This window comes from Bufo bufo, chromosome 2 (assembly GCF_905171765.1).
Source record: "Bufo bufo chromosome 2, aBufBuf1.1, whole genome shotgun sequence".
Classification (NCBI taxonomy): Eukaryota; Metazoa; Chordata; class Amphibia; order Anura; family Bufonidae; genus Bufo; species Bufo bufo.
The window spans coordinates 450,001,631-450,026,607 of record NC_053390.1 but is presented as its reverse complement, the minus strand read 5'-3'; the positions used below and the strand labels follow the sequence as shown (position 1 = coordinate 450,026,607).

Here is a 24,977-nt window from a genome sequence, read left to right as displayed (position 1 = left end):
CCAGGACAGGAGTCCTTTGTTTTGGTCCTTTGTTGCTGCTGCCAGTTACCCACGGCTCAGTGGTAGTGGTCACCCACTGAAATGAATATGTCAACAAAGCCATCGTGTTTCCAGGACCTCCTGCCTGTTTCTACTATTCCACACCAAGTTGTGCCTGTTCCTTTGTTGCACCTTTAACCCTTAACCCCCTTTTCAGGTTGATTAGGGGTATTACAGCATTCTAAGGAACCGTGCCCAGTGATAGACTCAAAAGTACCTGAGCCTCTGAGATTTTTACTCTTTTAAAAGAAATGTGCCCAGAGATGGACTCCACTGCACGAGAGCCTCTGTGATTCATAAGAAAGGAACCTGGGTACGGACTCATATTTGTTCTTTGAGCCTCCAAGAACTTTTAAATTGTTTTTCTGCCTGTTTGCACATATGGACTATCCTGGTAGTAATGCTACGCTGTGCCAGGTCAGCGCCCCTGTTCCCTCATACGATCCTGAGAGAAGAGAGCGACGCCCCTTTTCACCGAACTTGTTCCTAAGCCAGTTGGAACTGCCTGAATCATGCATGTCATGTACTTCCGCAAATGTAGATGTGTTTTCCTGCTTTGCTTCTCGGTTTCTTTTTCAGGTGCAGTATCCAGCTGGGCAGGGCCCCTCCTTGTTGCGCCGAGGTCGGGCAACGTTAAAGCGTGGGGGTATGTAGTGGCCTCACGGACTAAGCGTGGGCACTACACGAGGGTCAATTGGGGTGTGCGTGACTTCCCCTCACTCAGGACAGGGATGGTATCTCTAACTGTGCATTTTATGTAATTTGCAATGTATTGTATTTATGCCATGTTTCCCTGTATACACATTAACAGGCCTTCCCCCTGTAATTGGTCATCCTAGACACTAGAGGGAGCTAGGGAACCCCTAGTATAAAGGTTCAGGCCCAGACAGGGAGAGGGTTGTTGTTGCATCCAGGGTCAGGAGTCTGCTGAGACAAGCCAGAAGGCTCAAGTCAGAACCTTCTCCTGACATGCAGCTGGACAGCCCAGGCTGTTAGCTGTTACCAGGGGGCTAGTAGAGGGATCCTAGCCTACCTGTGAATCAAGAGAGCCTTAGTTAGCTCTGAAGATGCCCCAGTTGCAGGTGCACCTCCTGGGAGAGATCAGCGGTTACCCTCCAGTCAAGTCAGGACAATACCGGGTCAGATAAGTACCTTGATGGACAGAGGTTATATAGAATGCAGCAAGTGCCGATATTAGAAAAATAACCGATTTACCAAGGATAAAAGCCAGTATTTAGGCATCCGGGCCTTGGCATCCAGCCAGCTAGAATAGCTGAAGGGGATAGAGCAGTGTTTCACTGTAAAGCAGTCGTCACTAGGTTCCTCCAAGTATCTTGCCTGTTTATTTCCTGCTGTCATCTGAAATCTACCTGTTGGTGAAGGATTGTCTGAGGGACTGCATTTCAATCATTTTGTCAATTGTAACTACCTGTATAAAGTTGGGACTGTATCAACCAAGTAAAGGAACGTTTTGGTTTACCCACTGAATCCTCAATTTATTCAACCTGACACTACACGGTGTGCCACCGTCTAAATTGGCACTGGCGTCACGTACATCAAAGGGACCTTGCCCCAGGCACATAAAACACCTGCAACACCCAGGGCACCTCAACCACCACCAGGCCTGGTCCCTAAACACAGAGTGTGCCCCAGAGGACTTTTGTGCCAGCCTCTCCTTCACTGCAGTATGCTTGCCCAGGGTTTCCTGATAAAACTGTGAGTGACCCTCGCTTGCCATTAACCGTGACCTCACAATCGCAATACCCTGCAGGTCTGGCGTGCCGCATTTAGGCCCAGGCACACAGACAGAGGAGAGTGGTCCCGTAACAGAGAATCTGGCCTTATGTCAGCGCAGAATCTGTCTTCATGTCATAGCAGAGAATCAGGCTTCACGTCACCCACCACTGGAACAGGCCACTGTCACACATTTAGGCCCAGGCACCCAGGCAGAAGAGAGAGGTCCCGTAACAGAGAATATGGTCTTATGTCACCGCAGAATCAGTCTTCATGTCATAGCAAAGAATCAGGCTTCACGTCACCCACCACTGGAACAGGCCACTGTCACACATTTAGGCCCCGGCACCCAGACAGAGGAGAGAGGTCCTGTAACAGAGAATCTGGCCTTATGTCAGCGCAGAATCAGTCTTCATGTCATAGCAGAGAATCAGGCTTCACGTCACCCACCACTGGAACAGGCCACTGTCACATATTTAGGCCCAGGCACCCAGGCAGAGGAGAGAGGTCGCGTAACAGAGAATCTGGCTTCATGTCAGCACAGAATAAGTCTTCATGTCATAGCAGAGAATCAGGCTTCACGTCACCCACCACTGGAACAGGCCACTGTCACACATTTAGGCCCCGGCACCCAGACAGAGGAGAGGTTCATTCAACTTTGGGTTGCCCCGCAATATAATGGTAAAATGAAATAAAAAATAGTATTGAATGAGGAAGTGCCCTGGAGTAGAATAATATATTGTTAAGGGGAGGTAGTTAATATCTAATCTGCACAAGGGATGGACAGGTCCTGTGGGATCCATGCCTGGTTCATTTTTATGAACGTCAGCTTGTCCACATTGGCTGTAGACAGGCGGCTGCGTTTGTCTGTAATGACGCCCCCTGTCGTGCTGAATACATGTTCAGACAAAACGCTGGCCGCCGGGCAGGCCAGGACCTCCAAGGCATAAAAGGCTAGCTCTGGCCACGTGGACAATTTGGAGACCCAGAATTTGAATGGGGCCGAACCATCAGTCAGTACGTGGAGGGGTGTGCACAGGTACTGTTCCACCATGTTAGTGAAATGTTGCCTCCTGCTAACACGTTCCGTATCAGGTGGTGGTGCACTTAGCTGTGGCGTGTTGACAAAACTTTTCCACATCTCTGCCATGCTAACCCTGCCCTCAGAGGAGCTGGCCGTGACACAGCTGCGTTGGCGACCTCTTGCTCCTCCTCTGCCTTCGCCTTGGGCTTCCACTGGTTCCCCTGTGACATTTGGGAATGCTCTCAGTAGCGCGTCTACCAACGTGCGCTTGTACTCGCGCATCTTCCTATCACGCTCCAGTGTAGGAAGTAAGGTGGGCACATTGTTTTTGTACCGGGGATCCAGCAGGGTGGCAACCCAGTAGTCCGCACACGTTAAAATGTGGGCAACTCTGCTGTCGTTGCGCAGGCACTGCAGCATGTAGTCGCTCATGTGTGCCAGGCTGCCCAGAGGTAAGGACAAGCTGTCCTCTGTGGGAGGCGTATCGTCATCGTCCTGTGTTTCCCCCCAGCCACGCACCAGTGATGGGCCCGAGCTGCTTTGGGTGCCACCCCGCTGTGAACATGCTTCATCCTCATCCTCCTCCACCTCCTCCTCATCCTCGTCCTCCTCGTCCTCCAGTAGTGGGCCCTGTCTGGCCACATTTGTACCTGGCCTCTGGTGTTGCAAAAAACCTCCCTCTGAGTCACTTTGAAGAGACTGGCCTGAAAGTGCTAAAAATGACCCCTCTTCCTCCTGGGCCACCTCCTCTTCCATCATCGCCCTAAGTGTTTTCTCAAGGAGACATAGAAGTGGTATTGTAACGCTGATAACGGCGTCATCGCCACTGGCCATGTTGGTGGAGTACTCGAAACAGCGCAACAGGGCACACAGGTCTCGCATGGAGGCCCAGTCATTGGTGGTGAAGTGTGTCTGATCCACAGTGCGACTGACCCGTGCGTGCTGCAGCTGAAACTCCACTAAGACAGAGCCGGACTGGGGGCGCAGCCTTGGGGGGAGGCGACCATGACGGGGGGCTGGTTTGAGGGAGCCCCTGGGGAGGGATTGGTCAGTTTGAGTTAGGGGGGCGGCGGAGCGAGGGGTTAAAAAGGTGAGGGCCTGGGAAGAAGGAGGCCATTTTGTGGAGAGAACCGAGCTGCACACAACGACTCATTGCGCTCACTTACATTCGTCATGGACATCGATTCACTCCTGGCGGATCTCAGGTCGGCGGCAGCTGCTCGGGGACCAGGCTGGCTCCAGGAACAGGTCCAGCAGCTGCTCAGAGGGGCGGCTGAGGCTCCCGCTTCGCCTCAGCCACGGGCATCCCGGCCGCGGCGGGCCCGGCCGCCGGCGCGCCTCAGCCCAGATATGGCCTCCCCTAGGGCTCAGCGCCGCAGACGGAGCCCTGCTTTTCAGGACCCTTCACGCCTGCAGGCGTCGGCTGCAGCTCCTTCCCGGGCGCCCAGGCGTGGAAGGAATCCAGCTAGTAGGCGGAGCCCTCGGTCAGGCCTCAGCAGGCCTCATCAGCAGCGCAGCAGCGCCACCTTGTGGTCGGGACCAGGAACGGCGGGCTCTCTCCAGGATCCTGATGTGGATGAGGCCCCTCAGCCAGAGCAGTGTTCCAGAGGGCACGGGGCTGCTGCGGACCTTGGCAGCAGGCCCTCGTCGGCCAGGCAAGTTGAAGAGGATGGTGTCGTCGCGCAAGTCGGTTCCAGGGAGGATCCGGAAGATCACGTCCCTGGCCCCAGCCCGGCCAGGGGACATCCGTGGGAGCTCGCTGTGCCAGGACCGTCTCAGAGGACCGAGCGTCGGGAGTCAGGACCTTCGGCTGATGGGGTCACAGCACCCAGGCAGCCAGGTGAGGCACCTTGGGGACCTTTATGTCAGTTAGTGTCTGGGGGGGGTTGGGGGGTCTCAGTCGGATTTGAGTAAGGGGCTGGGCCAGCTCTTGGGGGGTTTAGTGGGGTTGTTAGCAAATTTGGGGGCGGCAGGGAATCCCGTGTTACCGTTGGGGGGCCTGGGGGGTGGGGTCGGCGGGTCGGTGGCGTCAGGGCCGTTGCCGGCGTGGGGCGTGGGGGCGGCCGCCGGGGGGCCGCCAGCTTCCAGTACACCTACGGTGGTTTCATGTGGTACTTCGGCGTCTGTCCAGACGCAGGTAGGTGGGTCTGATCAGGAGGATGTAATGCGGTTGGACGATAGGGCTAAGGGCGAAGTTTATGTTTGTTTCGAGGGCCCGTTGGGGGCACATTTGAAGCAGGAGGTTAGGGAGCGCATTTGGAAAGGGGAGTATGTGGATATATTTTCCTTACTCCCTTTGGAAAGGTTCAATTTGGATAGGGCGCGAAAGGATGAGGGTAAGAGGGAGGACGAGGAGAAGCGTAGGCACCGACTGATACCGCGGACGTTCCCTAACTGGTTGCAGGCGTTCGCGATATTGGCCAGTGTGATAGGGGAGAAGGCGCCGGAGTGCTGCTCCGCGCTTTTTTGTTACCTGGATGCTATTGGGGAAGATTACCGGGTGTATGGGGGTATGGCCTGGCTGCGTTACGACGAACAGTTTAGGCAGCGGAAGGCGGTACGCCCTAGCATAAAATGGGACCACAAGGATATCGCTTTGTGGCTCAAAGTGACGGCGCCGGTTCGGTCAGGTCAGCCCTTTTGGAGCGAGTCAGGGGCGGGGGGACAATCCGGTTTCGCGGCAGCATCTGCGAAGGGGTTGTGTTTTTTATTCAATGAAGGGGGGTGTAAATTTGGAGCCAAGTGCAAATTTAAGCACGAATGTTCCACCTGTGGCGGGTCTCACGGAGCCACGCGCTGCTTTAGAGGGGCAAGACAGAAGGGGGGCGAGAGTTCTGGAAAAGGGGGAGACGCCGGTGCGTCTGGAAGAGATGGACCGGTTTCTCGCTAGATATCCAGATAGGGGGGCTGCGCAATTGTTGCGGGAAGGTTTTTCAGGGGGGTTTAAAATTCCATTTGTTCCATCGGGGCCCGTGTTGCTTAAGAAGAATTTGCAGTCGGCGAGGGAGCACCCTGAGGTGGTGACTACTAAGTTAGAGAAGGAAGTTAGACTGGGAAGGATGGCGGGCCCGTTTTTGGAACCACCTTTGCAGAACTTGCGTGTGTCGCCTCTGGGGGTGGTCCCAAAGAAGGAGGCGAATACGTTTCGCCTGATTCAACATCTATCCTTTCCTAAGGGATCGTCGGTCAACGATGGCATTGACCCGACGCTGTGCTCGGTAGTCTATACCTCGTTTGATGCGGCAGTGAAGTGGGTTAGGAAGTTTGGGAGGGGTGCATTGATGGCGAAAACAGATATTGAGTCAGCATTTAGGTTGTTGCCGGTGCACCCAGAGAGCCTGCATTTGTTGGGATGTTTTTGGGAGGGTAAGTTTTTTGTTGATCGTTGTTTGCCAATGGGGTGTTCGTTGTCCTGCGCGTATTTTGAGAAGTTCAGCTCTTTTCTAGAATGGGCGGTAGTGGATTCCTCCGGATGTGAATCACTTATTCACTATCTGGACGATTTCTTATGTATTGGCCCCCCGGGATCCAGGGTGTGCTCTTTACTGTTGCACACGATGGAGGCGTTGTTTGATTCCTTCGGGGTTCCCTTGGCGGCAGGGAAAACGGTGGGGCCGACCACGGAATTGAGCTTCCTGGGCATAGTGATTGACTCAGTGAGGATGGAATGTAGGCTGCCCTTGGACAAGGTTGAGGATTTGAAAATGGAGGTTGATAGGGCGAGGCGACTGCAAAAAATCAAATTGCGGAGCCTACAGTCACTCCTGGGGAAGCTGAATTTCGCCTGTAGGATTATCCCCATGGGTAGGGTATTTAGTAGGCGTTTGGCGGCAGCAACGGCAGGGGTGGCAGCGCCGCACCATTTTATTAGACTGGGGAAAGAGCTTAGGGCGGATTTGCAAGTTTGGGCATCGTTTCTGGAGTGTTATAATGGCAGAGGTCTGTTTATGGGTGAGGCGGTAGACTCCTTTGATTTTGACCTTTTCTCTGACGCGGCGGGAGGAGGCGGTTTCGGGGTCTATTGCGGGGGGCAGTGGTGTGCGGGGGGTTGGCCTGATACCTGGGTGGAGAGAGGCTGGGTCAAGAATTTAGCGCTGCTGGAATTGTTCCCCATTGTGGTGGCAGTAATGTTATGGGGGGAGGAGTTTAGGAACAAGAAGGTTCGTTTCTATTGTGACAACTTGGGGGTGGTGCAAGCGATTAACGGGTTGTCGGCTTCTTCACCGTTGGTCGTGCGTCTATTGCAGAGGCTGGTGCTGGAGTGCTTGTCACTTAATGCTTGGGTGGTAGCAGTGCATGTACCAGGGGTTGATAACTGTATTGCTGATGCTCTCTCTCGTTCACAGTGGGAACGTTTCCGCCAGCTGGCTCCGGGGGCAGAGGAGCGAGGGCTGGACTGCCCGAGTTGCCTGTGGGAACTTCTGGAGACACCGTAGCGGGTCTCATACGGGCTTCACTTGCACCCGGTACGTGGGAGACATATGATAGGGCATGGCAATGCTGGGAGGATTGGAAGACCAGGTTGGCTGTTGTGTCAGAGGACTTTGAGATTCCATTGCTATTGTTCATAGGGCATTGTAGAGAGGAGGGGTGGTCTGTCTCTAGGATTAATAGTTGTGTTTCAGGTTTGGCTTTCGGTTTTCGTCTTAGGAACCTGCCGGACGTCACCAAGTCTTTTCTGGTGGTGAGGGCTTTAAAGGGTTGGCGGCGTTCTCAGTCGGGGCAGGATGACTGTAGGCCGGTGTCTTTTGCTTTGCTGTTGAGGTTGGGGGATCAACTAGTCGACGTTTGTGCCTCGTCGTGGGAGTTACGTTTGTTCCGGTTGGCTTTTTCGCTGGCATTTTTTGGGGCCTTGCGTTTGGGCGAGTTGGTTTCTCCGTCGGTTAAGAGACAGGGCGGTTTGTTTAGGGACGATGTAGACCTTTTTCAGGACAGGGTGGAGTTTCGTATTAGGCGGTCAAAAACTGATGTGGAAGGGAGAGGGCGGAAGGTTGTTTTGTTCGCGGTCCCGGGTTGCGCAATGTGTCCGGTATGTTGCTTGAGGGAGTACGGGGTTGCGGTGGGGAGGGCGAATTTCCCTCTCTTAGTGCATGCGGACGGGTCTTTCCTTTCCCGTTTCCAGTTCACGGCGGTCTTTAAGCGGTGTCTAGGGCAGTTGGGCCTAGCGCTTGGGGGTTACTCTAGCCATTCTTTTAGAATCGGGGCAGCGACGGAAGCGGCCAGACGCGGGGTGGGACAGGACGTGATCATGCGGATAGGAAGGTGGGAATCGATTCGCTTTAGATCATATATTCGTCTAGATCGGTTGTGATATTGTATTGTATGCTGTCTCATCACGCACGGTATGCTTTTGTTTTGTTATTTCGTTGCAGGTTCGGACCCAGCGCTTATCTGGATAATGGGTCACTCCTATATTTTCTCGGGAGCCATCCGGGCAGCGGTTCGGCCGGATGGACAACAGTTGGGGATTGACCGGTCGGTAGCGGTGGTAAGATGGTTGGGGCGTAGGGGAATGGTGTGGGGGGGCGTGTTACCTGAGGTCCACAAGTTTGTTAGGTTGGATAGGATGCCGGATGTGTTGGTGTTGCACGTGGGGGGCAACGATTTGGGGGCGCGGCCGTTGCGGGAATTGGTGAAGGACGTTAAATTCGATCTACTCCGGTTGTGGGCGCTGTTCCCGGGTCTTATTTCCGTTTGGTCGGACATTGTTCCCCGCAAAGTGTGGAGGGGGGCGAGGTCGGTGGAGGGGATAAATAAGGCTAGGATAAAAGCTAACCGGGCCATAGGGCGGTTTATGGCAAGGAATGGTGCAGTGGTAGTACGGCATACTGAACTGGAAAAAGGGGTCGGAGCTTTTTGGCGGTCTGACGGCGTTCACTTGAACGCAGTGGGTATTGACATGTGGTGTCTGGCAATACAGGAGGGCATTGAGACAGCTTTGCGGATGTGGAGGGACGCACAGGCTTAAGGTGTCAAGCATGTGCGTTCGTGGCGGTGGGAGGTCCTTGAAGTTGGAGAGATTCAGGTGACGAGGATGGGAGGGCTCCACGGTTGGGGCTGGACTCCTATGGCTGGTGGTCGGTTGTGGCGGAATTTGGGCGAGCCGTCAGTGGTGCCCCCGAGCTGGTGCTTAACGGCTGGGGGCAAGTCGGCTCAAAAAGGATACTGGGAAAATTCCGAGGTTTGGGGCTTCCAGGACCTCCCCCGTGTTACTCAGGTGAATTAAGTTGGTTATATCTTATGGGGATGTTTTGTGGAAAATAAAAGGTTAATTATTTATGTATATGTTTACAATAAACGGCTGCTGTGGCCGATATAATCCAACTTGGTGTCCGTGTCTTATTGGGGTTTCTGACAGGGCCAGTTTAGAAGGTCAGGGCTTGTGGTAAGTGAGTCAAGGGTTAGTATGTGACTGTTCATGAGGGGCGAGCGGGGAATAACCAATACCCCGTCAAGACAGAGCCGGACTGGGGGCGCAGCCTTGGGGGGAGGCGACCATGACGGGGGGCTGGTTTGAGGGAGCCCCTGGGGAGGGATTGGTCAGTTTGAGTTAGGGGGGCGGCGGAGCGAGGGGTTAAAAAGGTGAGGGCCTGGGAAGAAGGAGGCCATTTTGTGGAGAGAACCGAGCTCCCACCCACCCACCCCTTTTGGCTCAGGTTCCAGAGCTTGGGCCGGATGGCGGGGGATGGGAAGGGGACAGAGTGGGGGGATTGTTTAAATGAATGAGTAAAATAAAATATTAATTATTTTGTCACGGCGGCTGTGGCGGTGGGAGGTCCTTGAAGTTGGAGAGATTCAGGTGACGAGGATGGGAGGGCTCCACGGTTGGGGCTGGACTCCTATGGCTGGTGGTCGGTTGTGGCGGAATTTGGGCGAGCCGTCAGTGGTGCCCCCGAGCTGGTGCTTAACGGCTGGGGGCAAGTCGGCTCAAAAAGGATACTGGGAAAATTCTGAGGTTTGGGGCTTCCAGGACCTCCCCCGTGTTACTCAGGTGAATTAAGTTGGTTATATCTTATGGGGATGTTTTGTGGAAAATAAAAGGTTAATTATTTATGTATATGTTTACAATAAACGGCTGCTGTGGCCGATATAATCCAACTTGGTGTCCGTGTCTTATTGGGGTTTCTGACAGGGCCAGTTTAGAAGGTCAGGGCTTGTGGTAAGTGAGTCAAGGGTTAGTATGTGACTGTTCATGAGGGGCGAGCGGGGAATAACCAATACCCCGTCATGGCCTGCTGCTGCTCGCACAGTCTGTCCAGCATATGCAAGGTGGAGTTCCACCTGGTGGGTACGTCGCATATGAGGCGGTGAGCGGGAAGGCCGAAGTTATGCTGTAGCGCAGACAGGCGAGCAGCGGCAGGGTGTGAACGCCGGAAGCGCGAACAGACGGCCCGCACTTTATGCAGCAGCTCTGACATGTCGGGGTAGTTGCGAATGAACTTCTGCACCACCAAATTCAGCACATGCGCCAGGCAAGGGATGTGCGTCAAACCGGCTAGTCCCAGAGCTGCAACGAGATTTCGCCCATTATCGCACAACACCAGGCCGGGCTTGAGGCTCACCGGCAGCAACCACTCGTCGGTCTGTTGTTCTATACCCCGCCACAACTCCTGTGCGGTGTGGGGCCTGTCCCCCAAACATATGAGTTTCAGAATGGCCTGCTGACGTTTACCCCGTGCTGTGCTGAAGTTGGTGGTGAAGGTGTGTGGCTGACTGGATGAGCAGGTGGAAGAAGAGGAGGAGGAAACTGAGTAGGAGGAGGAGGAGACAGGAGGCAAAGAATGTTGCCCTGCGATCCTTGGCGGCGGAAGGACGTGCGCCAAACAGCTCTCCGCCTGGGGCCCAGCCGCCACTACATTTACCCAGTGTGCAGTTAGGGAGATATAGCGTCCCTGGCCGTGCTTACTGGTCCACGTATCTGTGGTTAGGTGGACCTTGCCACAGATGGCGTTGCGCAGTGCACACTTGATTTTATCGGACACTTGTTTGTGCAGGGAAGGCACGGCTCTCTTGGAGAAGTAGTGGCGGCTGGGAACAACATACTGTGGGACAGCAAGTGACCTGAGCTGTTTGAAGCTGTGTGTGTCCACCAGCCTAAATGACAGCATTTCATAGGCCAGTAGTTTAGAAATGCTGGCATTCAGGGCCAGGAATCGAGGGTGGCTAGGTGGGAATTTACGCTTTCTCTCAAATGTTTGTGAGATGGAGAGCTGAACGCTGCCGTGTGACATGGTTGAGATGCTTGGTGACGCAGGTGGTGGTGTTGGTGGTACATCCCATGTTTGCTGGGCGGCAGGTGCCAACGTTCCTCCAGAGGCAGAGGAAGAGGCCGAGGCGGCGGCAGCAGCAGCAGAAGAGGCCGAGGCGGCAGCAGCAGAAGAGGCAGCAGGGGGAGCCTGAGTGACTTCCTTGTTTTTAAGGTGTTTACTCCACTGCAGTTCATGCTTTGCATGCAGGTGCCTGGTCATGCAGGTTGTGCTAAGGTTCAGAACGTTAATGCCTCGCTTCAGGCTCTGATGGCACAGCGTGCAAACCACTCGGGTCTTGTCGTCAGCACATTGTTTGAAGAAGTGCCATGCCAGGGAACTCCTTGAAGCTGCCTTTGGGGTGCTCGGTCCCAGATGGCGGCGGTCAGTAGCAGGCGGAGTCTCTTGGCGGCGGGTGTTCTGATTTTGCCCACTGCTCCCTCTTTTGCTACGCTGTTGGCTCGGTCTCACCACTGCCTCTTCCTCCGAACTGTGAAAGTCAGTGGCACGACCTTCATTCCATGTGGGGTCTAGGACCTCATCGTCCCCTGCATCGTCTTCCACCCAGTCTTGACCCCTGACCTCCTGTTCAGTCTGCACACTGCAGAAAGACGCAGCAGTTGGCACCTGTGTTTCGTCATCATCAGAGACGTGCTGAGGTGGTATTCCCATGTCCTCATCATCAGGAAACATAAGTGGTTGTGCGTTAGTGCATTCTATCTCTTCCACCCCTGGTGAAGGGCTAGGTGGATGCCCTTGGGAAACCCTGGCAACAGAGTCTTCAAACAGCATAAGAGACTGCTGCATAACTTGAGGCTCAGACAGTTTCCCTGATATGCATGGGGGTGATGTGACAGACTGATGGGCTTGGTTTTCATGCGCCATCTGTGCGCTTTCTGCAGAAGACTGGGTGGGAGATAATGTGAGTCGGCCACCCAATTGACTAATGCCTGTACCTGCTCAGGCCTTACCATCCTTAGAACGGCATTGGGCCCCACCAAATATCCCTGTAAATTCTGGCGGCTACTGGGACCTGAGGTAGTTGGTACACTAGGACGTGTGGCTGTGGCAGAACGGCCACGTCCTCTCCCAGCACCAGAGGGTCCACTAACACCACGACCATGTCCACGTCCGCGTCTCTTATTAGATGTTTTCCTCATTGTTCCCGTTCACCTCAATTTTGAGAATGGCAAATTTGGGAATAGTTTTTTAACCCAGAACAAAAAGTGTGCTTTTACGGTCACTACAAATAACTTGACCAGCTAAAACAGTACAGATTTGGTTGAATAGAAATGTGAGGCCTGTTTTTTTTTGCGCTGTGTGACAGGTATAGGTTTAATCACAGAATCAGACTTCTATCTGCACGCTAGCGTGTGTCTTAGGTTTTTCTGAATGACACTATCAGTACCTTCAATGTAAGATATCCTTTTTGGGATAGATTTCAAGTAGGCCTCAAATACCAGAAACTAGTTATTTTGAGAATGGCAAATTTGGGAATAGTTTTTCAATCCAGAAAATAAAAAGTGCTTTTACGGTCACTACAAATAACTTGACCAGCTAAAACAGTTCAGATTTGGTTGAATAGAGATGTGAGGCCTGTTTTTTTTGCGCTGTGTGACAGGTATAGGTTTAATCACAGAATCAGACTTCTATCTGCACGGTAGCGTGTGTCTTAGGTTTTTCTGAATGACACTATCAGCACCTTCAATGTAAGATATCCTTTTTGGGATAGATTTCAAGTAGGCCTCATATACCAGAAACTAGTTTTTTTGAGAATGGCAAATTTGGGAATAGTTTTTCAACCCAGAACAAAAAGTGTGCTTTTACGGTCACTACAAATAACTTGACCAGCTAAAACAGTACAGATTTGGTTGAATAGAAATGTCAGGTCTATTTTTTAGGCGCTGGGTGACAGGCTCAACTTGCCCCTGATGTAGTATACGGCCAAAAAATAACCACACTGTTGATGGTTAAATGCACTTGGGTGACACAGGCTCAGCCTGCAGCTGATGTAGTATATGGCCAAAAAATAACCAGACTGTTGATGGTTAAATGCACTTCGGTGACACAGGCTCAGCTTGCAGCTGATGTAGGATATAGCACAAAATAACCACACTATTGATGGTTAAATACACTTGGTGATAGCTTGTGCTGGCGCACCACAAGTCACAAAATGGCCGCCGATCACCCCAGAAAAAAAGTGATCTAAAAACGCTCTGGGCAGCCTCAAAAAAGTGAGCAAGTCAATATTAGCACTTCAATTATCCACAGCTGCAGATCGATCACAGAATGAAGTCTTTTGGAGGAGTTAATCTGCCTAATCTCGCCCTAACGTCGCAGCTGCAACCTCTCCCTATGCTTGAATCAGCAGAGTGACCTGCAGCGCTACGTGACCCAAGCTTATATAGAGGCTGGGTCACATGCTGCACTGGCCAATCACAGCCATGCCAATAGTAGGCAAGGCTGTGATGGCCTCTTGGGGCAAGTAGTATGACGCTTGTTGATTGGCTGCTTTGCAGCCTTTCAAAAAGCGCCAAGAAAGCGCCGAACACCGAACCCGAACACGGACTTTTACGAAAAGAACTATACAGTTCGGGTTCGCTCATCCCTAGTTATTAGATTTTCTCCAGTCTTTAGTTTCTGATATATACTTCAGAACACACCTTCGGACATCCAAAGTGTGAAAAACCTCTTCTTTTTTAGATCTGGGATTTTCACAGAATGAAGGAAGAACCACCTCCTCCATCCTATGGAACTCCGAGACGACCTTAGGTAGAAAGGAATTGTCGAAACTTAGAATTATTCTGTCGTCCCTGATCGTCATGAAGGGTTTTTTAACCGAGAAGGCCTGTATCTCATTAACCCTACGTGCAGAGGTAATGGCCACTAGAAATACTGTTTTAAGGGTCAGATATCGGATATTTGCTGACTCTAAGGGCTCAAAGGGGGGTTTAGTGAGACCGGAGAGGACAGAGTTTAAATCCCACGGAGCGACCAGAGGTCTACTCCGGGGTCTGAGTCTGACTGTTCCCTTCATGAAGCGAATAATCCACGGATTAAGAGCTATTTTTTCATCTAAATAGGCACTTAAAGCTGAAATTTGAACTCTAAGAGTGCTAGGTTTTAACCCTTTATTAAAACCTTCTTGAAGAAAATCTAGAATAGACAGAATACTCCCCATGGAGTTAGAAGTATTTTCTGAACACCAGGAAACATATCTATTCCAGATTTTGCTGTAAATTTTATTGCTGGCTAGCATGGTATTAATTACTCTGTCCGATAAACCCTTAGATTTTAAGACTGCCCTTTCAGGATCCAAGCAGAGAGGTGCAGACTTTGCGTTTTTGGGTTGAAAACTGGCCCTTGACAGAGGAGGTCTTCCGACCAGGGTAGAATCCATGGATCCTCCTTGGACATCTTTGCCAGGAGAGGAAACCAGGATCTCCTCGGCCAGTTGGGAGCAATTAGGATTACCTCGGCCCTCTCTTCTTTTATTTTCCTGAGAACCCTTGGAATCAGAGGCAGAGGTGGGAAACAGTATGCCAGTTGGAAATTCCAAGGAAGAGCTAGCGCATCTGTTCCTGCACTTCTCGGATCCCATGGATCTAGGGAAAAATAAGTTGGTAATTTTGCATTTATTTTGTTTGCAAAGAGGTCTATTTGGGGAAGACCCCACCTTTGTGTTAAGGTCTGGAAAATTTCCTCTTTTAAACTCCACTCCCCCGGATCTAATTTCCTGCGGCTGAGGAAATCCGCTTGGATGTTTTGCGTCCCTTTTAGAAAAATCGCTGATAGGGAGAGGAGATTCTCCTCCGCCCACAAGAAAATCTTGTTGGCTAGGGCTTGTAGTTTGCTTTTTGTTCCGCCCTGGTGGTTTATATATGCTACCACCGTCTTGTTGTCGGATCTTATTTGTACGTTGGACCTCTTTAACTCTTCTGAGAAGTAACTCAGAGCCTCCCACACCCCCAGAAGTTCCCGGTGGTTTGATGAGTACCTCTTCTGGGATTGTGACCACTCCCCTTGGGCTGACACTGTTTGGAGATGTGCTCCCCAGCCCCATAGGCTGGCATCCGTGGTGAGGATCAACTGATCTCTCACTACCCATGGAACTCCCCTCTGTAAATTTAAATTTGATTCCCACCATTTTAGTGAGGACCGAATGGGATCCGGAATTGTTATTAGACTGTCTAGAGAATCTTGTTTTCGGTTCCATATTTTTAACATGAACGTCTGAAGAGGACGGGAATGTATTTGCGCCCACTTCACTGCCGGGATACAAGCTGTAAAGGATCCTATCAGGGCCATCGTTTGTCTTATGGTGTGGGATCTTTGTTGCCTGAATTGTTTTACTTGGGATTGGATCTTTGTGATCTTTTCTGCTGGTAAAAAGCATTTTTGGCTCACCGAGTCTATGAGAATTCCCAAAAAAACTATTTTTTGTGTGGGAACTAAGTGGGACTTCTCCCGATTTAAAATCCAACCCAGTTCCTCCAGTCTGTCTATCGTTTTGGATAGATTGGTCTCTAGGTCTTTCTGGGAGAAAGTAAATTGTTTCAGGAGCAGCAACACAGACGGCTTATGAAGAGCAAAAGTGGTGAATACGCAACAGCTGGGCAGGGGAACGCAGATCCAAAGCGGTCCAATGGCATGTAGAAAGAATGGAGGGCCACAGCAGCGTCTCGCCAGAAAAGTTTTCTGGCGAGACGCTGCTGTGGCCCTCCATTCTTTCTAGGTCTTTCTGGGAGTCCCCCACTATTAAAAGGTCGTCCAGGTATGGAACTATCATTATTTTTTCCTTCCTCAGAGGGGTTATTGCCTCTAGCATAATTTTTGTAAAAAGCCTGGGGGCAGTCGTTATCCCAAAGGGTAGAGCTTGAAACTGGAAATGTTTTAGATGCCCTTGGACCCATACCGCTATTCTCAAGAACTGTTGTGACCATGGATGAATGAGTACGTGAAAATACGCATCTTTTAAATCTATGGATGCTAGAAACACCCCTTCTTGTAGAACTTTGACCGTGGTTCTTATAGATTCTATCCTGAATTTTTCGTACTTTATGGACCTGTTCAGGGCTTTCATATTTATGATGAGACTCATTTTCCCGTTTGTTTTTTTTACTAAGAACACCCTGGAATAACAGCCCAGACCGACTTGATTCGTTGGTACCGGAACTAAGACGTTCATCTGAACTAGCAGTTCGATTTCTTGCTCCATGCAAAGCTGGAGATGTTCCGAGCTCTGAACTGGAGTCTGAACAAATAGAGAGGGGGGACTCTTGACAAAGGGAATACTGTATCCCTTGTGGAGGGTATTTAGTAACCAGTGGATGCATGAGTATTTTTCCCAGCAATCCACAAATTTTCCCAGTCTTCCCCCCACTGGGGCTCTGGCGTCATTTTTTGGAAGATTCCTCGGAACGGGGAGAGAACATAAAACCCTTCCCTTTCTGTCTTCCTGATCTCCAGTTTTCCGTTTTACTCCTTTTATTTTGAAAACTAACCTTTTTTTGGGGACGAAAAAAGGGAGCTTTCCTCTTCTTTTTATCCTCTGGGAAGTTCTTTTTGGAATCATAAGCTTTCTCTAGAATTTTATCTAAGTCCTGACCAAAGAGAAGATTACCATAAAACGGGATGTTACATAGTTTTGCTTTGGAACCTGTGTCTCCGGACCAAGCTTTTAGCCAAAGTGCCCTTCTAGAGTTATTGGCTAGAGCCGTAGCTCTTGCGCCCACCCTGACAGAATCCGCTGTTGTGTCTGACAAAAAATCTACGGCCTTTAATAAAAGAGGGAAGGAGTCTGCAAAGTTTTCGTATGGGGTATTGGATTTTAAGAGTATATCTAGTTGTTCCAACCAACTTTTTAGGGACCTAGCAACGGACGTGGCCGCGATATTGGGTTTAAACAAAGCCGCGACCGCATCCCAGGTTCTTTTAAGGTTAGCATCCACTTTTTTTGTCCATAGGATCACGCAATGATCCTGTATCTTCGAATGGTAAAGAAGAACCTTTAGCTAGTTTGGAGAGTAAAACATCAATTTTAGGACAACTCAAGAATGGGGACAATTCTTCTTCGTCGAAAGGAAGCCTTTTCCTAATTGTTCGGGGTAGGAAAACCTTCCTGTCAGGATTTTTCCACTCCCTCAGGATAAGAGACTGCAGATTTTTGTGTACCGGAAATACCCTTTTCTTTTTAGTTTCTAATACTGAAAACATTCTATCCTGGGCGGACCTATGTACTTTTTCTTCCTTAATTTCCATGGTATCCCTGACCGCTTTCAATAGATCGTTTATATCGTCAGATGAAAATAGATAATTTTTAAAATCTCCATCGGAGTCAGAATTATTACTATCCTCATCGCTATCTGAAGAAACATCAAAGGAGGATGAAGAGGTTTTTATGGGGGATTTTTTCCTGGGCCCCTGTTTTGATGTTGACTGAACGCTAGCGGCTGCAGAAAAATCTGAGAAAGCGGTTTTTATTTCTTGCTTAATCAGGCACTGCAATTCCTGTTTTAGGGACGGGACTTCTTCCCTAACAATGCTATCAATGCATTTTCCACACAGTTTTTTTAGCATAATTATCGGGGAGTTTGGCCGAACATACGCGACATCTAGGAATTTTAGATTTCGGCGATATTTTAGGCCTTACAGAGCTATCTTTGTCACTCTTCCATACAGAAAAAAGGGGAAAGATGAGAAAGACTTAGTAACAGTGTAAGCAGCATTCCATACTCACAACCTGGATGTCACTCACAGCTACAGGTTGGTCCATAACTTCCTCCTGATCCATAAGTGCGGATATCTGAGGCTGCAGGAAGCTTGCAAACTCTCCGGTCAAAGGCCGACATCCGACTTGACCAGGGCGCCAGTTTTTAAAAACTACGTATGGCCAGGAGTCTCCCCAGGACCTCCGACGTCATCCGGGCCGGCAACTCTCCGGTTACCACAATTAGGCCCCCAGATGACGTCACCCGCCGGAGCCGAGAATCTCGGGCAGCAGGCAGCCTAGAAACCGGAAGTACTTCTTTGAGTGTCCGGTTGCCGCGGCCTGCCACTACGCGCTGGCGCGCGCGAGTTTTGAATAAGGAGAGGACTGCGGCAGGCATCCATGGAACGGCCTTACTTGCCCAAGGTAAGACCGTGGCTGGCGCAATGCACCCGCCATCCGCGATAGCTCCCGACCGGAGCACGAACGTAGTCCTATCTTCCGCCTGGCAGGGACAGGAAGACACTGAAAATAAGTGAGGAGGCGGGCCCTTTTGAACCTTCCTGTCCCTGCCTGGCTGGAGGAGGAGGATAATCTCCAAGTAAGGTGCCGTCATGGAGGGGAGGGGAAAAGAAAGATTGATCATCGATTTATCAGCCCCACACGGTCACTCCATTCCCAGTATCAACTCTCTCATACCCTCCGAAGAAGTCAGTATGAAATATTCCTCCATAGATCAGGCTATCGCCATTATACTGCAGTTAGGCCGTAACACTATTCTGTCAAAAGCTGATATATCTGACGCCTTTAAGCTACTCCCCATCAGTCCAACTCTGTGACTGTGGCATGGCATAAAGTGGAGAGATCTTTATTACTTTGCCTCTAAACTTACCTTCGGATCGAAAAGCAGTCCATTGTTGTTTGACAAACTGACCCAGGCTCTCCACTGGATACTAGTCAACGAGTTCCATTGTAGTTTTGTTATCCATTACTTGGATGACTTTCTGTTACTGGAACACCCCGGGTCCAATCCAAAAGCACTACAGTCGCTGCTAAGCTGTTTCCACCAACTTGATATCCCGGTATCCCCAAAAAAGGTTGAAGGTCCATCCCCAGTTATCACTTTCCTAGGTATCATTCTGGACACAATAAACCTGGTCGCAAAATTACCGGAAAGCAAATTGGACAGGATTAGGGTCATGCTTCACAATTTCACGCAGACCAGAACCATTAAAAAAGTAGAATTAGTCTCTTTTAGGCATGTTAAATTTTGCTATGCGAGTCATGCCCCAAGGTAGGCCATTTGTTTCACGACTACTAGCTCTCCTTCCTTCAGCTCCTTCCCAAGACAGCCTCATATGCCTTGACGACCAAATAGTAGCCAATTTAGCCATGTGGGACTATTTTCTTAGTAATTGGAATGGTATTTCTCTCCTCATCCCGGTGGTGTCCAACAGTTCCCCTATAGTCTTCTCCGATGCCGCTCCCAGTTCTGGATTCGCAGCCATTTTTGCCAAACATTGGCTAGCGAACTTGTGGCCCGACGAGGTTAAGACTCTGCCGGGGTTTCTTCAGTCTTCAGCTTCCTTTGAGATTTACCCCTTAGTTGCAGTCGCTCATGTGTGGGGTCACGAGTGGACCGGTCACACTGTTATTCGTTTCCGATAATGCAGCGGTAATGGATATCCTAAATAACGGGTCATCTAAATCCCCTCAGGTGTTATCATTCCTCAGACGTCTAGTGCTTCTTTCATTACAACACCAGTTTCGATACATATGCTCACATATATCTGGGCAGAAGAATGTCGCAGCTGATGCCCTGTCTAGAGCTAATTTTGTCCTTTTCTCACAGGTATTTCCTGACGCAGACGCCAACGGTGCCACAGTCCCTCCGTTCCCGTCACTGGTCTGGATGTAAACTCTCACTTAGCTACAGCTCGTTCTCTACTGGCTAAGTCCCTGTCACCCAACACGGCCAGGGCTTACCATACAGGTTGGAGGGCATTTCTTAAATTCCAAGACAAGTTTCCCCAAGGCAGTCTCGATTGTACCAACTACATCCTGACTTTCATCGGCTATTGTCATTCTGAATTGAATCTGTCATACTCCACAGTTAAGTCTTACTTAGCCGGTGTACAGCACTTCCGAGCCTCCAGTCAACCAGAAGCTCCCTCACTATTCTCCATTCATGTAGTCAAGGCTACTCTCAGCGGTCTTGAAAAATGCAATCCAAACATACGTCCGTGCCGCCAGGCCATCACCGGGCAAATATTTAGTCAGTTATCTGACATGTTAGACCATAGCCCTTTTGGCGCCCAACAGAGTCTAGTGATAAAAGCAGCCATATACCTGGCTTTCTATGGCTGTAATGACCGACGTCACGCACAGGGAGGATAAAAGGGAAAGCCCTGCCCAAGGGAGAGGGAAAGGTGGTGAACCCTAAGTCACCTTGCGGCTGGCACCTGACTGCCCTGACGTCCCTAGACGGGTTCCTCACCCGTGCGGCGATCACGTGCCTAAACCCTGGCTTTCCCTAAAATGAGCCCTAGATAGTGAACGGGCCGGTGGGATCGCTAGTCCGCACCACTATCACTAAGAGGGAAACACCAGGGAGAGGACAGACAAAACAGACAAACACATACACCCAGGTGGGCGATCACAATAGACCACAAAGGTCCAACAGGGATCCGGAGGGTAGCGTTCTGGACCAACTACCAGAGAACGCAGCAACACAGCTCCAGAAGGTCAGAATAGATGTCCAGGCAGGAAGTTCTATCTCTGGCAACCAGAGAAGTGTGAGAGGAATATAAGGAGGTTTGGGAGTGCAGGACAAGGAACAGCTGAGGAGAAGGAGCTACGGATCCCTGAGTGAGCCAAAAGGGTTTGCAAAGCAAACCCAGAAAGCTACCATAAGGAAAACAGCCCTATCTTAAATAGAGCGTGCAGCCAACCGCTGCGACTTCCTGACCCCGGGTATAACTGAGTCAGGCGTGGTTCTCGATACCCTCGTGACAATGGCTTCCTGAGACCAGGAGAGTTTACCTCAGCCCGTAGTAGCCGCAGGTATCTGACTGTTGGGCAACTGAAGGCTGACACAGATAATTTTCATTCTCTCGCTTACATCCACCAAAACATCAAAGTCGGGCCCTCCTACCCAGATCACGTACTGCCCAACCACCCACCGCTGGTACCCTGTTCAAGTGCTACACCAATTGTTAAAAAGTATTGACAGTACAACACACCACAGGCCACTGTTGCCTTTCAATGCAGCGCATCTCACAAGCTCCCAGTTTGTTTCTCATATTCGCTCCCTGGTGGCCAACCTAGGTTTAGACCCGGCATCTGTCTCTGGCCACTCCTTTCGGATTGGCGCCGCATCCGCAGCATCCAAGAACAGAATTCCTGCTCACGTCATCAGGAAATTAGGGCGGTGGCACTCCTCCTGTTATTCCAGATACATACCTCACCCTAACATTGAGATGCCTCTCGCCTTTCAGAACATTGTACTGTAAGTGCGATTTGTAAATAAAGTTTTCTGGTTGCATATGGTCTCTTTTTGGCCTCCTTCAATCATCCCTACGACGTTGCGGTTACAGCACAAATCAAACCGTTTAGCTAACTACTAGTTAGGGTCCCGATTCAGGTGTAGCCCCGACCACAAGTTTTAAGGCAGATTTATTGGCCTGTATTTGTGGGAGGGGCTCTGCCCTGCTATTTAGGCTCATTTCCCCCTCCCCTACATCCTACGTCTGCTCAACACACCCACCCTTCCCACCCTCCATTTCATTGTCACACCAGGGGATGGCCTCCTTCAGTCATCCCTACGACATTGCGGTTACTGCACAAATCAAACCGTTTAGCTAACTACTAGTTAGGGTCCCGGTTCAGGTGCAGCCCCGACCACAAACCCCTGTGGTGATGAACGAACATCTGCTGGGACGGTTCGCGAACGCGATCAAATGTTCGCAAACCGCAAGTTTGCGACGGCTCCCATTCATTTTAATGGCAGGCGAACCTGAAAAACCTCCAGGTCATATTTGCAGCCACAAAATACTTACTAGATGTGCACACATAGTCCCACAACATGGACACTGACATACCAGAAGTATTAAGCGAATCTGCAGTCTACAAGCATTATTTTTTTATCTGCGAAATTTCGGCAAAGTATTAATCGCAAGAGCATGTGCTAGAAAGGCATGGCCTACAGCAACTGGTTTGCACCGACTAGAAATTACATGGATGCGATGGTTTGAACCAAGTTCAGCGACGAAGAGGAAGAACTCCTGGTGACTGTAAGTAATCTTACATTAAAGTAGTGTATTTGATTACATTTCACCTGCATGTCTGAACAATCGCTTTATATGCATAAAGAGTGTTATAAAAAAAATCGCCAGTGCGACCTTCTGCGATTCTAATTTTTCATAAGTGCACAAAACTTCACATTTTATAAGGTCTCACTAGATATTAGTGATTGTTGCACTAAGTATTCCTGTGACATCACACCCACTATGTTAGTAGCATATTTGTATGGAAAGCATAGAAATATATTTCACATGCACATTGCACATCCATTGTCATGCCGCACACTATATACCCCACACACACACACTATATACTGCACACACACACTATATACCGCGCACACACAGACACACACTATATACCGCACACACACACAGTTTATAGATTATAATTTGTGTCCTATTGGTCAGGACTCAGGAGAAGCTTTCTTTGTCAGACCGCCAGTATTTGCTGGTTCATTTAGAGTTAGAAAACCAGAGAGGCCGGATTTGGCGACCAGGCCTACTTAATCCCAAAGTTAAATAGCGTATATACTGATCCCGTGGGACAGAGGGATAAAACTTAGCATTTAATAACGATACATTCTAAAATAGATAGACACTAGAGGATGAGCCTCTACAACAAACATAATGAAAGACAGCCCTACGGGCTACGTGTCACGTTTCAGTTCGTGAAAGAATATCATCAGGGGAGATCAGTGGTGGTCACAGGACTATGGATGGGGCCTGTGCAACCAATGAAAAGGGGGGAAGATGGTACAAAAAAGGGATGGTATAGGTCAAATGTCTATCAGTGTGTGTAGCCAGTCAGGCTGAATCACACAGGACACGACCGCATCAAAAATCTCTATCAAAAAGTATAGATGCACCAGTGGGTGCCAACTATAATGGATAGGAAGAAGAAGCCATAGGATAGTCAATCCAAGGGCAGGCTGTCAGCAGAGTGTACTCACCACTCTGTGTCTTTTAAATGTGCTCCAAAAGCCGCCGGTTTTCCCTGTGACTTCCTACTTCCGGACATGTGACTCTGTAGACAGGAAGTCACATGTCCGGTGGAACGCAGGAAGTGAGCGTGCCTTCCAGCCGGACGCGGCCCGTGGAGCGCGGCGCCAGGGGATGACGCCGCACAGCATGTGACCAAGATCACATGACCAGAAACTGGTCACGGGGCGCGCCGTGCCGGGAAAGCCACGCCCACTGCCCAAGCGCCAATGTGGAAGCAAGAAAATATATATACAGGGGTACAGGGGGATTGGTGTACAAGGCAGTAAAAATTGAACACAATGGTGAAATGCCGTTCAATTAATCGCCAGGGGGACCCATGGTTAGAAGGATCCGTGTTAACAATTTAAATAAATGAACCAAACTATTAGAGGCAGGTTCACATACACACCGGCCGCAGGAGGGGTATAACTGGCCCAGTGAGGGAAGAGAGAAGTACAGGGGATGAGACAGTTAGATGAAACAGCTAAAATTGAGCTGCTCGTTTAGGCCCAGAGGGGTCATTGTTTTCAAATAATAAATCCAGCGCAATTCTCGCTGTAGTATGGCACGATCCCAGTCCCCTCCACGTTTGGGGGGTAGAACGCGGTCTATACCCATCACAGAAATTCGGGCTTTCCCATTATGTTGGCTGTGAACATGGTTGGCGACGGGGGTATCTTTAGCTTTAGCTATGTCGCCAAGATGCTCGCCGATACGTCTGCGTAGCTCGCGGCCAGTTTTTCCTATGTATCCTCTGCCACATTCGCACGACAAGAGGTAAATAACGCCGCGAGTCCTGCAGTTGATGAAGTGGTGCATGCGATATTCCTTTCCTGTGACCGCACTGCTGAAGTTTTTACCAGATTTTAAATAGGAACAGGCAATACACCCACTACATCTATAGCATCCCTTAATGTCAGATTTGAGCCAAGTTGAGCCTGTTACAGTAGGTGGGGGTGTGAATTCACTCGACACAAGTGTGTCACGGAGGCTGCGTCCTCGACGGTACGTGACGTGCGTGAGGGTAGTCCCCCACCACTTCTCTCAGATCTGGGTCTAGTTGGAGAATGCCCCAATTTTTTTGGAGGATGCGTCTAATGTCGCCTGCAGCCCTATCAAAGGTCATGATGGGGCGAATGATGTTTGGAGGTGGCGTTGTGCAGGGTTTAGGGATAAGGAGGGATGTTCTATCTGAGTGTAAAGCAAACTCAAAAGCTCTCCTTAAAACTTTATCAGGATAACCGCGCTGTCGGAACCTTGTACGTAGGTCGGCAGCTTGTCTGATGAATTCCCGTTTGGTGGAGCAGTTTCTCCTAATCCTGAGATACTGCCCCTTGGGAATACCCCGCTTAAGTGGGAGAGGATGACTGCTCTCCCACCTAAGCAGGGTATTGGTAGACGTCGGTTTACGGTAAATCGACGTCTCCAAGTCACCAGAAGATGTTTGAGAGATGAGGACATCAAGGAAAGGTAACCTACTGCCCCCAACCTCGCAGGTGAAATGTATGCCGATCTGGTTGTCATTGAACATCCTCACCAGTGAACGGAGCGAGGAATCGTTCCCGTTCCAGATGATGAAGATGTCATCTATGTACCGTGCCCACATGCCAACCTGGTCCATAAGAATGGAACGTTCATCCCTGAAGACCAGGGTCTCCTCCCACCAGCCCAGGAACAGGTTAGCGTACGACGGGGCACAAGAACACCCCATCGCGGTGCCCCTGAGCTGGTGGTAGAGTCTCCCATTAAAGGTAAAAACGTTGGTGGTCAGGGTAAACTCCAGGAGGGAAAGGACGAAGAGGCTGTGGGCGCGGTACTGACAACCACGGGTACTCAAAAAATGCTCAACCGCCTTTATTCCAAGGGTGTGAGGAATGTTGGAGTAGAGGGCCTCCACGTCGACACTCGCCAGGAGGCTCGCATTATCAACGTGAATGCCC

General features: G+C 50.3%; 1 long non-coding RNA gene across 1 annotated transcript; it reads left to right on the top strand.

Moving 5' to 3' along the window:
* On the top strand, window positions 1-21,148 carry LOC120991608. The gene is made up of 4 exons (XR_005776732.1): window positions 1-11; window positions 15,591-15,736; window positions 19,902-19,907; window positions 21,137-21,148. It is a non-coding gene; the product is annotated as an uncharacterized LOC120991608 (long non-coding RNA).
* Window positions 21,149-24,977: the final 3,829 nt, after the last annotated feature.